Source organism: Euprymna scolopes, chromosome 9, assembly GCF_053919585.1.
Source record: "Euprymna scolopes isolate OS-2025 chromosome 9, ASM5391958v1, whole genome shotgun sequence".
In the NCBI taxonomy this organism is placed as follows: domain Eukaryota; kingdom Metazoa; phylum Mollusca; class Cephalopoda; order Sepiida; family Sepiolidae; genus Euprymna; species Euprymna scolopes.
Genome location: NC_136490.1, coordinates 135,708,663 through 135,720,998, shown reverse-complemented (window position 1 = coordinate 135,720,998; position 12,336 = coordinate 135,708,663). Strand labels below are relative to the sequence as shown.

Below are 12,336 nucleotides of genomic sequence, written 5' to 3'. Positions count from 1 at the left end.
TTTCTTTCCTTATTTACTTCCATCATTTTTTCTTTCTTTCTTCGACCTATCCATTTTAGCCATCTATTAAGTCCAATGACCACCGTCCAGCTGGTTCATTCTTTTCCTTCTTTACTTGGTTTATTAAATTCTGACATTTTCAATCAGTCAGTTAACTTGTAGCGAACAACCGATCAGCCGTCGACGGCGATGGCCAATTTCAACCGAGATCACAAATTTTACCGTTCAAACCCCGGAGTTTAAGTTGGCGGCCCGCCATTGCCAGAATTTATCAATGAAGAAATCTAAACCGACGTCATCAATTGCATGTCAGAAGAAACGAATTAATACCTGCATTAATACCTCTTGACCCCCCAAACACTTTCCATACAGGTATTTCATTAACACTTTTAATACATCTATTACGTCTTTTTTTTTCAAAGTTATATTGATATATTACTTGGAAAGTAAGGAGTTAATATTTTGGATCGTGTCAAACAAGGGATTGTGAGAAGTTGAGCAGGTTAGTACAGCCAAGGAAGCAGGAAACAGGGAGGGAACTACAAAGTCTAGCAGCTCGAATAAACAAACAAAAAGAAAAACAAAAAACAAACAAACAAACAAAAACTGCTAGACCAGAAGATTTTCCGGCATCTAAGGACCTCAACAGTAAAATGGCGGAATTTTTCTTTTTGTCGAGAGTATGTACGTGGAGGGGGCACACGTGCTATGAGCTCATCAGAGCACATTCTATTAAGTACTTGTCAAACAGGCACACTGAGGCGATGTGACAGAGGTTGGAGCTTGGTCAAGAGTGCGGGACCTATTAGCTTTGAGACTCACCTTCTTTGTAGCAGTCTTAAAGATATCCTACTTTGCAACAGTCTTGGCAATGCTCTCAATATATTTGTTCCAGTTTATGTTGCTTGTGAATGATAAGTCGAGTAGTTTGAATAATGGGTTCTTAAGTCGAGTGTTACTTGCCATGGCAATCGGTGTTAATCTTAAAAAAAATTAAACAATTAAACATTTTTTAGAGATAGACAAGTTCATCTTACAACAAAGTGAAAGAGATGTGTTTGGCCTTGACCTTTTGGGCCAAGATCAAAGAAATTCTCCAAGGTCCCCACACCCCACGTTCAATATTTTGTCTCCGACCGTCCCTAAATGGTATTCATTTTAGTAGAAAACCACCTATTCTCCAATTCAATCACCCGTTTTCTCTGTTCTCTCCAATTTAGACCCCACTCCTATTTAAAGATCGACCTGCTTAATAAACCGGAAAACAGTGGCCATTATGTTACTCAGAAAGGTTAGGAAGGCATTATTTTTTATTTGTTGTTCTGCTCTTGCTCCTCATTTTATACTAAGGTAGTATTTTTATATAGATATATTCATGAAAAAAATAACGATTTCAAACAGATTTTCGTTAAACTTAAGTAAGAAGCCCCTTCCCAACTCCGCTAGTGTGAATGTGGTATTGTGGTGATTGAGATGATTCTAGTTAAGGGTAGGATAGACATGTTTATCACTTTATGATCTACAACCACAATCCTATCAACACTTTTGATGACTTTGTACCTGATTTATTTTATATGTATTATAAATTGTTTTTTGGTAATAAATAATTCAAAGTATAGCATCTGTTCTAATATTACACTTCACACGTCCTGTCCTCGGCCAGTGAAGGAGGCGCCATTATAAATTGACACATTATTTAATTTTTTTTGGTCTCAATGCAGTGTGTCCATTTTGGAGAGATTTCCTCTATATAAGAAACCGATTTTGAGTAATTCTGACTGTCTGAGGAGGCAACAAAGACTACAATAGATGGCAGACTTAATTTAAAATCTGAAAACCTTTCTATCAAATGTACAGTCTCTCTCTCTCTCTCTCTCTCTCTCTCTCTCTCTCTCTCTCTCTATATATATATATATATATATATATATATATATATATATGTGTGACAATTTGTGTGGGTGAGGAGAACTCTCAGCCTATATACTCCATAATTTTTTGATTTACTAGAATATATATAGGGTATTCAAACCTGCGGAAAACTTTTAATCGGTTTTCATCCTGAAAAAAAAATGGCTACTAAGGGGGTCATAAGTGAACAATTGGTACTTGGGGGGGGGTTATCCGATTTTTATTGTTTTTCAACTGTTTCACGATTGCGCATGCGCGAATCGTTCACATGACAGCTTTCTTATGTTAAGAATAAGTAGGATTGTAAACACGTTTTAAAGATCATGCAAGTTGGCCTAATGGTTATCGTACTTGACTCACTGTCTTTAGGTTTTGGTTTTGATCTCAACTCGAGTATTTTTTTTTTTACTCACAAAAAGTGAACTGTTCAGAAGAAGCATAATATTCGCATGCACATGTCTAAATTTCTTTTCGTTTTGTTTTTTTTTACTTCATTTTTTAAAAATGAATTTAACGTTACATTTAGTACCAGGCAACGCCAGGTACATCTGCTACTTTATTACAAACATATGTATAAAATATATAAATTACTAAATTATCGACTTTTAATGAGATTTTGCATAACTTTTAATGAGATTTATGTATTCAAGAACATAAGCATTACAGAACTTGAGACCCTTCAAAGCATTAATAACGGAGGGCTCTAATCCAAACCTAACTCTAGCCTAAACCTAACTCAATCCCTAACCTTTAATCCTAACCCTAAACACCTAACCCAAACATGACAAAAATAACTAAAGACCCTTGAAATCATCAATAACGAAGACTAAGATACGAACGGTTCAACACCAAAGCTAACTCTAATCATAATCTAACCCTAACCTAACCCCTTACCATTAACCCTAACCTAACACCTTACCATTAACCCTAACCTAACCCCTTACCATTAACCCTAACCTAACCCCTTACCATTAACCCTAACCTTATCCCTTACGATTAACCCTAACCTCTTACCATTAACCCTAACCTAACCCCTTACCGTTAACCCTAACCTAACCCCTTACCATTAACCCTAACCTCTAACTCTAAATCCTTAATTCAAAATCCCCAACCCTGACATGACAGAAATATAAATTCTTCAAATTATTAATAAAAAGACTAATGTACAAAGGGTTCAACTCAAACCTAACTTTAACCTCTTAACCTTATCCCTAACTCTAAACATCTAACACAGATATGACAGAAATAAATAGAGATCATTCAAATCATTAATAACGAGGACTATTATACAAAGCTTCGTTCCTAGAACTGCCAGCCTGTTGAACTCTGTTCCGTTGGTCTGCTTTCCAGCTGACTACAATATTGTCGTCTCCAAGGTCTACGTAAAAAAGTTTTTATAGAACCGTCTTCTTAAATAATCTAATCATACCAAATTTCCACTACTAGCGATTACTATGCCATTGCCCCAATAACTACACATATGAACCTTTATCCTCGAGTGGCCTCCGGGCCTTGATAAAAAAACAAACAAACAAAAAAAACCCCAACAAACCTAACCCTAACCTAACATCTAACTTGTGTGAAAAGATATTGATTCTTTTATTTCTCTGGTGAATTAGACAACGACTCTATTAACAGAGAAAAGCGGAATTGTCAGGTTTATGGCCATTCAGTGCTTGACCAAGTTCAACTGCACATTGATCTACAATGTGTAAATGACAATAAACAGTAGATATATTGATATATGAAACATTAAAATGTCCATTATTGATAAAATATAGACATGTCTAAACTTAAAATGTATAAATTACGTTTTACGTTTATTTACCTGTATCGTGTCTGGATGTAGTTCTTTTGTTTTAATATTAAATTAGGTGTGTGTATATGTTTATAAATTTACATGTGCAGAATAATTTCCTAAACTAATCAATTATGAATTTTGGAATATATGTCACGATGAGTGACATGGATACATTATTTTTTTTTTGTAAACTTTAACATTTAAGGGGCTGCATGCATACAAAATTAGGCACGCACACACACACGCGCACACACACACACACGCGAGCGCGCGCGCACACACACACACACACACACGAGTGCATGCGCACACACACACACACGCACACACGCACACACGCGCACACACACACACACACACACACACACACACACACACAAACACACACACACACACACACACACACACACACACACACACACACACACACACACACACACACACATATCGTTAGTGATCATTCCAAAACCAGAAAACGTATTTATTTTACTTTTATAATATTTTATTCATATGTTAATGTAGTACGCCTTACACGTGTTTCCTTAAATAGCGGAAGTTCACCAAACAACTTATCAGAAAAAGCTATGTGTTTACAAGAAAAAAAAAACATGGCAGCAGCACATTCAGGGGAGAACCATGGCTGGCTGTTAGGTTTTTGTTGGAATTTTTTGGATGGTATAAATCGGTCTATGCCTACAATTAACCATTCGGTTAGTTCTGATACTATAGAGGACACATCCTTTTTAAACATGAAATGGAGTGGTAGATCAGATATGAATGTACGGAAGCTATCCCAGTCAGCCATAGAGTATCGGTATACAGTACGGTGCCTTTTTTATCTCCACTCTTTAATATCCCCTTAAGAATGGTTTTAAAATATATCAATTAATTCATGTATAAATGTGGTGCTCTGTTTTGCGGATTTCGTTTTTAATTTGTCTGAAATTTGAGGAGGATTTATTCGGTAATATTAAATGTTTAGGTACGCTATTATGGTGATATTTAATTTGTCAGATATTTCAATTTAATTTTTATTATATTAAACACTGATTTTATGATTTGTTTCTTGCAAAACAAAATATACCCTCTTTGAAAAACAGGTAAAACGTGATAATAAAATTCGAAAACCTTCTGAAGATTCAACCGTTTAAATATAATTCAAAGAATATATAGTGAGCAAACACTAAACAAATTTAATGAACAACAACAACAACAACAACAACATATATATATATATATATATATATATATATATATATATATATATATATATATTTGAAAATTTTGAAAACTTTAAGTGTCAGGAAAATGATAAAATCATTTTTATGTCCTTTTGTTGATGTTGTAAGTCCAATAGTTCGCTAAAAATAACCTGATTTTTTTTCATTTTGTTGTTATAGAAGAAGTAAGTCCTGGAGAAGAAATTTAAAAGTACCAGTAACGTATATATATATATATATATATATATATATATATATATATATATATATATATATATATATATATACGTAGAAGTGAACGTGTCTGTGTGACTGTGTGTGTGTGTGTATATTTCTCTACGCAATAACTGTCAATTTTTAGTCTACAGACTCGAAATATGATATACAGGATACTGAGATTTGGGAAAATCTATGTGATCGGTTTTCGGCTAGAAATTTGGCTGTTAAGGGGTCAAAGTTCAACCAAACTCCTCCAACAATTTTGGGTCCAAACACTTGAAATTTTAGATATAGGTTCCTTGGACATGGATATAACTTAATAACTGGATTTGAGCCCCAAACAATAAATATTAAGGGGTCATAATAGGGATCAAATTAAAAAAATTGACCGTTTTTCTTTTTTTTTACTACGCATACACCTCCAAACACCGGGAAACGCCGGGCACCCATGCTAGTATATATATATATATACAATTAAATTTACCAAAATGATCCAAGATGTTAAAACTAAAGTATATTATAAATATTAAAGAATTATTATTTATAAAGTGATCTTAACCAGATGTAAAAGCTCGATAAAACCAAATAGGAGATAGAGCTTATAATAAGAACAAGTAGTTAATAAAACATGTTAAAAAACACTTTGAAAAAGAGTTAAAAACATATTTAATTTGAAAAGGAAACACTAAATAAGTGGATAGTCCTTAATCCGCGGAGTTTCCTTATACTTTCCTTCTCATCAGAGGATTTAGCAAAATGCGGGGTCGGATGTGTGTGTGTATGTGTGTGTGTGTGTGTGTGTGTGTGTGTGTGTGTGTGTGTGTGTATTCCCAAATGGCCACCCATCTGGTATTGGCCCGGCTCATCCTTGCTTCACTTCGGTGATCTGACGAGAAACGGTGTGTGTGTGTGTGTGTGTGTACACACACACACACACACACACACACATATATATATATATATATATATATATATATATATATATATATATATATATATATATATATATAAACATTTAAACAAACAAGCTAAGACGGCCGGATGGTCCACAGAACTTTATAAGTATATAGATATATTAATGTTAGGACACTTAATCGAGAATCAGATAAATCGGAACGTACTGAGGTATCGGAATCGGTATTGGTATCGGAAAAATTTAAGTCTAATTTTCGGTTCCAAAAACGATTCTTTAAAAAAAATGTTAAACATAATTTTCCATTGCTTGTACTAATGATAAAATGTCCCCTCCTGTGTTAAAGGAACTGAGCACCTCTCTCCTCGCTAATATATATTATAAGAATCCACAGAACTGTAATGCGTATAAACGTATCCCCTCCTTATCATTGTTATATATATGTCCGCCGGCTCTCTCCAATATGAATGCCCCCTATGCAATACCGATAGCCGTTCTTAACATGAAGAGGTTAGAGCTGTCCATTCAAAAATCCGTTCTTAACATGGGGAGGTTGAGGTGTCTGTTTCGAAAGCCGTTCTTAACATGAGGAGCTTGGGGTTGAACAACAACAACAACAACAACAACAACAACAACAACAACAACAACAACAACAACAACAACAACCGTACTTAAATTATTTTACGAGGAGGGCATTCTTTCACCGGGCAATGCCGGTTTACGGGTACTGCTAGTATATATATATATATATATATATATATATATATATATATATATATATATATATATGAGTTTTGATCTCATGATATATGTATATATATATATATATATATATATATATATATATATATATATTAGTTTTGATCTCACTACTAAATATTAAGTTTAATATAATAATCGATAGAAAATTGTCTCGATAATAATAAATACGTTATCTGCATGAATCAAAATATATTTAAGCGTATCTTACAACTGGGCAACGCCGGACGGCCTACCAGTAGTTGACAAGAAGGAATGTCATACAAGATCGTAAATTTTTCTATTCCAGCAGCACAGTGTTAATATCAAAGAGACGGAGAAGCGAAACAAACATACGGCACGGGCTAGGGAGTTGAAAAGGATATGGAAGATGAAGAAAGTCAATAATTTTAGGAGCTTTAGATACAATCCCGAAAACATCCGGAAAAAAAAAGAAAAAGAGAAATTAGAACCCGGGGGGGGGGTGACTTAGAAGCTACAACGAACAACAATAATGAAAACAGCTGAAATATTAAGGAAAACCATTGAATGCAAAGACTAGTACACATAAGCTACAAACACCAACCGGACATATGGAAACTGCAACAGGAGTCAAACAAAATGATGGAAGGAACACCACATGGAATTAAGAAAACTGAAAAAAATATAATTGTAAGTTAACCACACCCTCCTCCCAATAAAAATTATAGTGTCAGCATCAACTAGCACCACACCAAATAGTGGTGAGGATGACAAGGCCGAGGAGAGAAAGCACTAACCAGACCTCCAATGAATGAGTGTGAAGAAGACTAGGAAATAAGAGAAGGCTTTTTGCCAACCAAATTCTTGTGAAGATCAGTAATCGTTGCTAGCGAAAAATCAAAAGTAAACGATTCTTACGATAACGTAAATTCATTTGCAAAGATAATCAAAAGAAATGGAGAGTACTGAAAATCTGCGGAAACTTGTCACTCAGACTCCCGGGAACACCACAGGTTGTTAACAAAGAGAAATCTTTGATGGTAGCCTGGGTACACACTCCTTTTACCTACTACTACTACTACTACTACTACTACTACTACTACTACTACTACTACTACATTAGGTTGGTGCAAAAATAATGTCGTTTTTAGACTTGAAGTTGAACGTAAAAAAACGACATTATTTTTCCACCAACCTCATAATAATAATAATAATAATAATAATAATAATAATAATAATAATAATAATAATAATAATAATAATAATAAAGAACCGAGAAGGGTCAAGGAGGATGGAAAGACAGAGGAGAGAGCGCTGACCAGACCTCCGCTGGGCAAGTGCGAAGAGAACTGGGACCTTGGGGAGGCTTAGTGCCACTCAAATTCCAGTATGAACCAATGGCCACTGTCAGCGAGAAATCAAAGGTAAATGGTTGTTGCGATGACGCAAATTTATTTCCAAATGCTATCGAAGGAGGTGAAGAGAGCTGGACGTCTGGGGAGACATGTTGTCACCCAGCTTCCAAAGAACACCACAGGTTTCCAATCAGATCAGTTGTTGACTTGTGTGAAAGCTTCATGTGAGCCGCCAATAATAATAATAATAATAATAATAATAATAATAATAATAATAATGATGATGATGATGATGATGATGATGATGACAATAACAACAACAACAATAATAATAATAATAACAATAATAATAATGATAATAATAATAATAACAACAACAACAATGATAACAATGATAACAATAATAATAATAATAATAATAATAATAATAATAATAATAATAATAACAATAATAATAATGTGGCTGCCGCCAGATTTATCTTTTCTTAGGATAGATGGGTTTTGGTATTCTGGCCTTTTAATGCCGAATATCAAAGCCTAATAGACCCTAGCTAAATCTGTCACCGCAGTGGCGTAGCAAGACCTTTTGCCGCCCGGGGCGGTAGTAAAATTCGCCGCCCCCTCGGCATTTGGGTGCCCGGAAAATTCGCACATGGAAAATTCGTCAATGGAAAATTCATCAATGGAAAATTCATCCATTTTTTGCTAGGTAGGAAAACTGGTCCATTATTATTAAGTTAACATTTATTCTGTAGTTGCTTAATTTTCATACCTTGCGAAAATTAGTTCTACGGTATCTAATTTTCCTAAATTCAATTAAATTAAAATTAAAATATGAAAACTGATTTTTAATATTTTTTATTCATTTGAGATTTTATCTGTTTTCCTTTTGTTTTAAGTAGATGGTGGGGGTTGCCCGGGGTGATTTTGTCCGATCCCCCAGCTAGCAATTGTAAAGTTTGCAAGGAGTTATAAAAAGTATGCTACAAAAACAAACGTTTGATACTTTCAAAGTCTTAGCCTCATGAATTGGACAGTAATAAAATTAATGAATTCAAACTTTCGCATCTTATGTTATTTCCTCTTTGATGTCGGTGTATATACACCCAAATATCCAACTTTCTTTTCGCACCTATTCGATAAAAATTTATATGAAAGTTCCCCTTTAAGTATGAAATCTTTCTGAGGTCATTTTGTTTTTTTGGTGCTTGGCCGAAGCCTGGGCTTGGCCCTATCCTGTTAGGTCAGCCGGTCACTGAGTATATCTCCAGAAATAATTAATGCTTGCATTTTTTAAACTTAGTGATTTAAATGAATTAAAGCAATTTATTCTCAATTAATGGAAATTTTGAAAACTCCAAACTGTTAAACTATTTATCAAGTAATAATTTACAATTGCGTTTGGAGTTTTCAAAATTTCCATTAATTGAGAATAAATTGCTTTAATTCATTTCAAGATCGGTTTTTAATGTAGAGAAATTTCAACCTAGATTAAAACAAAAAAATTGCCTCAATCTTGAAGGATATATTGTATATATTTGTTTATATATATGTGTATATGTATGTATCTACATGTATGTATGTATATATGTATGCATATATTTATATTATATATGTATATATATATATACATATATTTATATATACATATATGTATATATATACATATATATGTATGTATATATGCGTATTTATATATGTGTATGTGTGTGTATATATGTATATATGTATATATGCACGTATGTATGTATATATGTATATGTATGTATAAATATATGTGTATATGCACATATATATGTATATATGCACATATATAGTTATAAAATAAATACGTATTTATTATAATGCTCCCATAATGGAATTTAGGAAAACTCGTCCCGGGAAAACTCGTCTCGGGAAAACTCGTCTCGGGAAAACTCGTCTCCGGAAAACTCGTCTCGGGAAAACTCGTCCCCTTTCGCTAAGTAGGAAAACTGGTCCCGTATTGAATAAATATCGATTGAAAACACATTTTATGATCGTTCTTGAAGGAGATATTGTTTTTTAAAATAAACTATAGCCCCCTCCCCAATGTTTTTTTAAAAATATTTTTACTTGTTTAATGTTTTTTTTTTTTTTTTTTTTATTTAAAATCGATTTTCTAAGTGTCCGTTTTCTAAGTTCTTAGTGGTTTAACTTATTTTAAAGCGTTTATTATGTTCATACAAAGTTTATTACAAGTTTTTTTTTGTTCTTATTTTAACGATGTTTTTTGGAGTCATAAAAACAATAATAAAAAACAAAACCCAAAAATTAAAAAGAGCGATTCGATTCTTCGTTACGCTTTTGGTTTTGTTTTTTAATTATGATAGTTTTTTGTTGTTATGTTTTTGTTTTCTGTCATACCAAATGCACTCATGCGTTATTTAAAATTATGATTTTATCAATTATCAACATTTATTGTCGTCCTGTCAAATTTTGCAAAAATTAACTAATAAATTAAAAGCGAAATATTTTTTTGGCGCGAGAGATGCCATGTGGTAACAATCTCTCGTTAACTCATTTTTAATTTTTTTAATTTTTACTTCAAAATTCTAAAATCAATCATTAAGAGAGAAAGTAATCACTAAATAAATTTATTAATCAATTTTATTGAAAACTCCGCTATCGTTTATCAAGAATCTTTTTAATTTACTTTTTTGTTGGTTGCTTTTCGAAGGGAGATATAGGTTTTATCCCCCCCCTCTCTCTCTAAATTATATTTTAAAAAATATTAAAATTTATTATTTTCTTTTTAAAACCAAATCTCCCTCAGTAATTTCTTTAATTTTCTATTTTTTAGCGATTATCAAGACCCCCTAAGATGTGATATACCGGGCATTATTTCTCGTTCTCCCGTAACACTCGACATGTTTTTTGTTTGTTTTCTGTTTTTTTTTTCTTTACCAAATAAACGATTCCAAACAAATTAAATAAACAACATAGTCGGCGAGGTAGAAAAATCGATTTTACCCTTTTATAAACAACAGTATATAAGTAAATTCTTTTTATATTAATATAAAAAAATATGCGGTCTCGTTTATGAACATAATAAACGCTTTTTATTAAAACACAAAAAAAAAACATTAAACAAGTAAAAATATTTTTTAAAAAATATTATGGGGGGGTATAGTTTATTTTAAAAAACAATATCTCCTTCAAGAACGATCATAAAATGTGTTTTCAATCGATATTTATTCAATACGGGACCAGTTTTCCTACCTAGCGAAAGGGGACGAGTTTTCCGGAGACGAGTTTTCCGGAGACGAGTTTTCCGGAGACGAGTTTTCCCGGGACGAGTTTTCCCGGGACGAGTTTTCCCGGCACCCCCATAATGTTAAGCATAATGAGAGCCGAAAATGGCAAACGGCCGTAAGCGAATATAGCAATGGTATTGTTTAAAATTAGATCTTGTGTACAATTAGAGCTGAGGTCGGTTTGGCAACGACTGCCAATTGTTCCCATTTACTTGCCTCTCCACGAGGGCAGAGTTAGACACAAGGCCGGTTTTTAATGTGGGGAAAATCCAGCTCCACAAAAAGGGGCACACTGGATAGGAACAAAAATAAAAATTCTCAGTCATGAACGATTTCCCCATACTGACCGACGACAGAAAAGGAGAAGTGTACTGTATCATTCGAACAGATACTACACTGTGATATCAGCCCAAAGGCTGCTAATTGTTGTTAAAATATTTCTCCCTCGCTCTCTCAGATGGTCGGATTTCTTTCCTAGCTGGAAGTAGTTGCTAAAGTCTAGCCGCACCAATGAGCTGTAAACAGCGAAACAGTCCTGTCTGTGTGTGAATGACTATTATACACACACACACACACACACACACACACACACACACACACACACACACACACACACACACACACACACACACACACACACATATATATGTAATTTAATTTAATTATGTTTTACGTGCATAGAATTTATTTTAGTTTATTTTATTTTATGCACGTAAAAAAATAATTAAATTAAATTAAATGCGTCCAAAAAGTTAGGGCGATTCATTCATATAATAATATGAATAATAAAGAGCTTATAGCTAAGGTAGCGAATGTATAAAAATTTATAAAAAATGTAAACAAACGCTTATCGCGGAACAAACGCCAATAACAAAAAAATCGTAACCTTATATATATATATATATATTTATATATATATATATAT

General features: G+C 33.3%; 1 protein-coding gene across 1 annotated transcript in view; it reads left to right on the top strand.

Annotated features, from left to right (window-relative positions):
• The first annotated feature begins 32 nt into the window (after positions 1-32).
• Positions 33-12,336, top strand: part of LOC145284854 (uncharacterized) — a 61,582-nt gene continuing 49,278 nt past the window's right edge. Inside the window, exon 1 of the mRNA XM_080133850.1 lies at positions 33-372. The gene's annotated coding sequence lies outside the window, so the exon portion shown is untranslated. The remainder of the gene's footprint in view (positions 373-12,336) is intronic.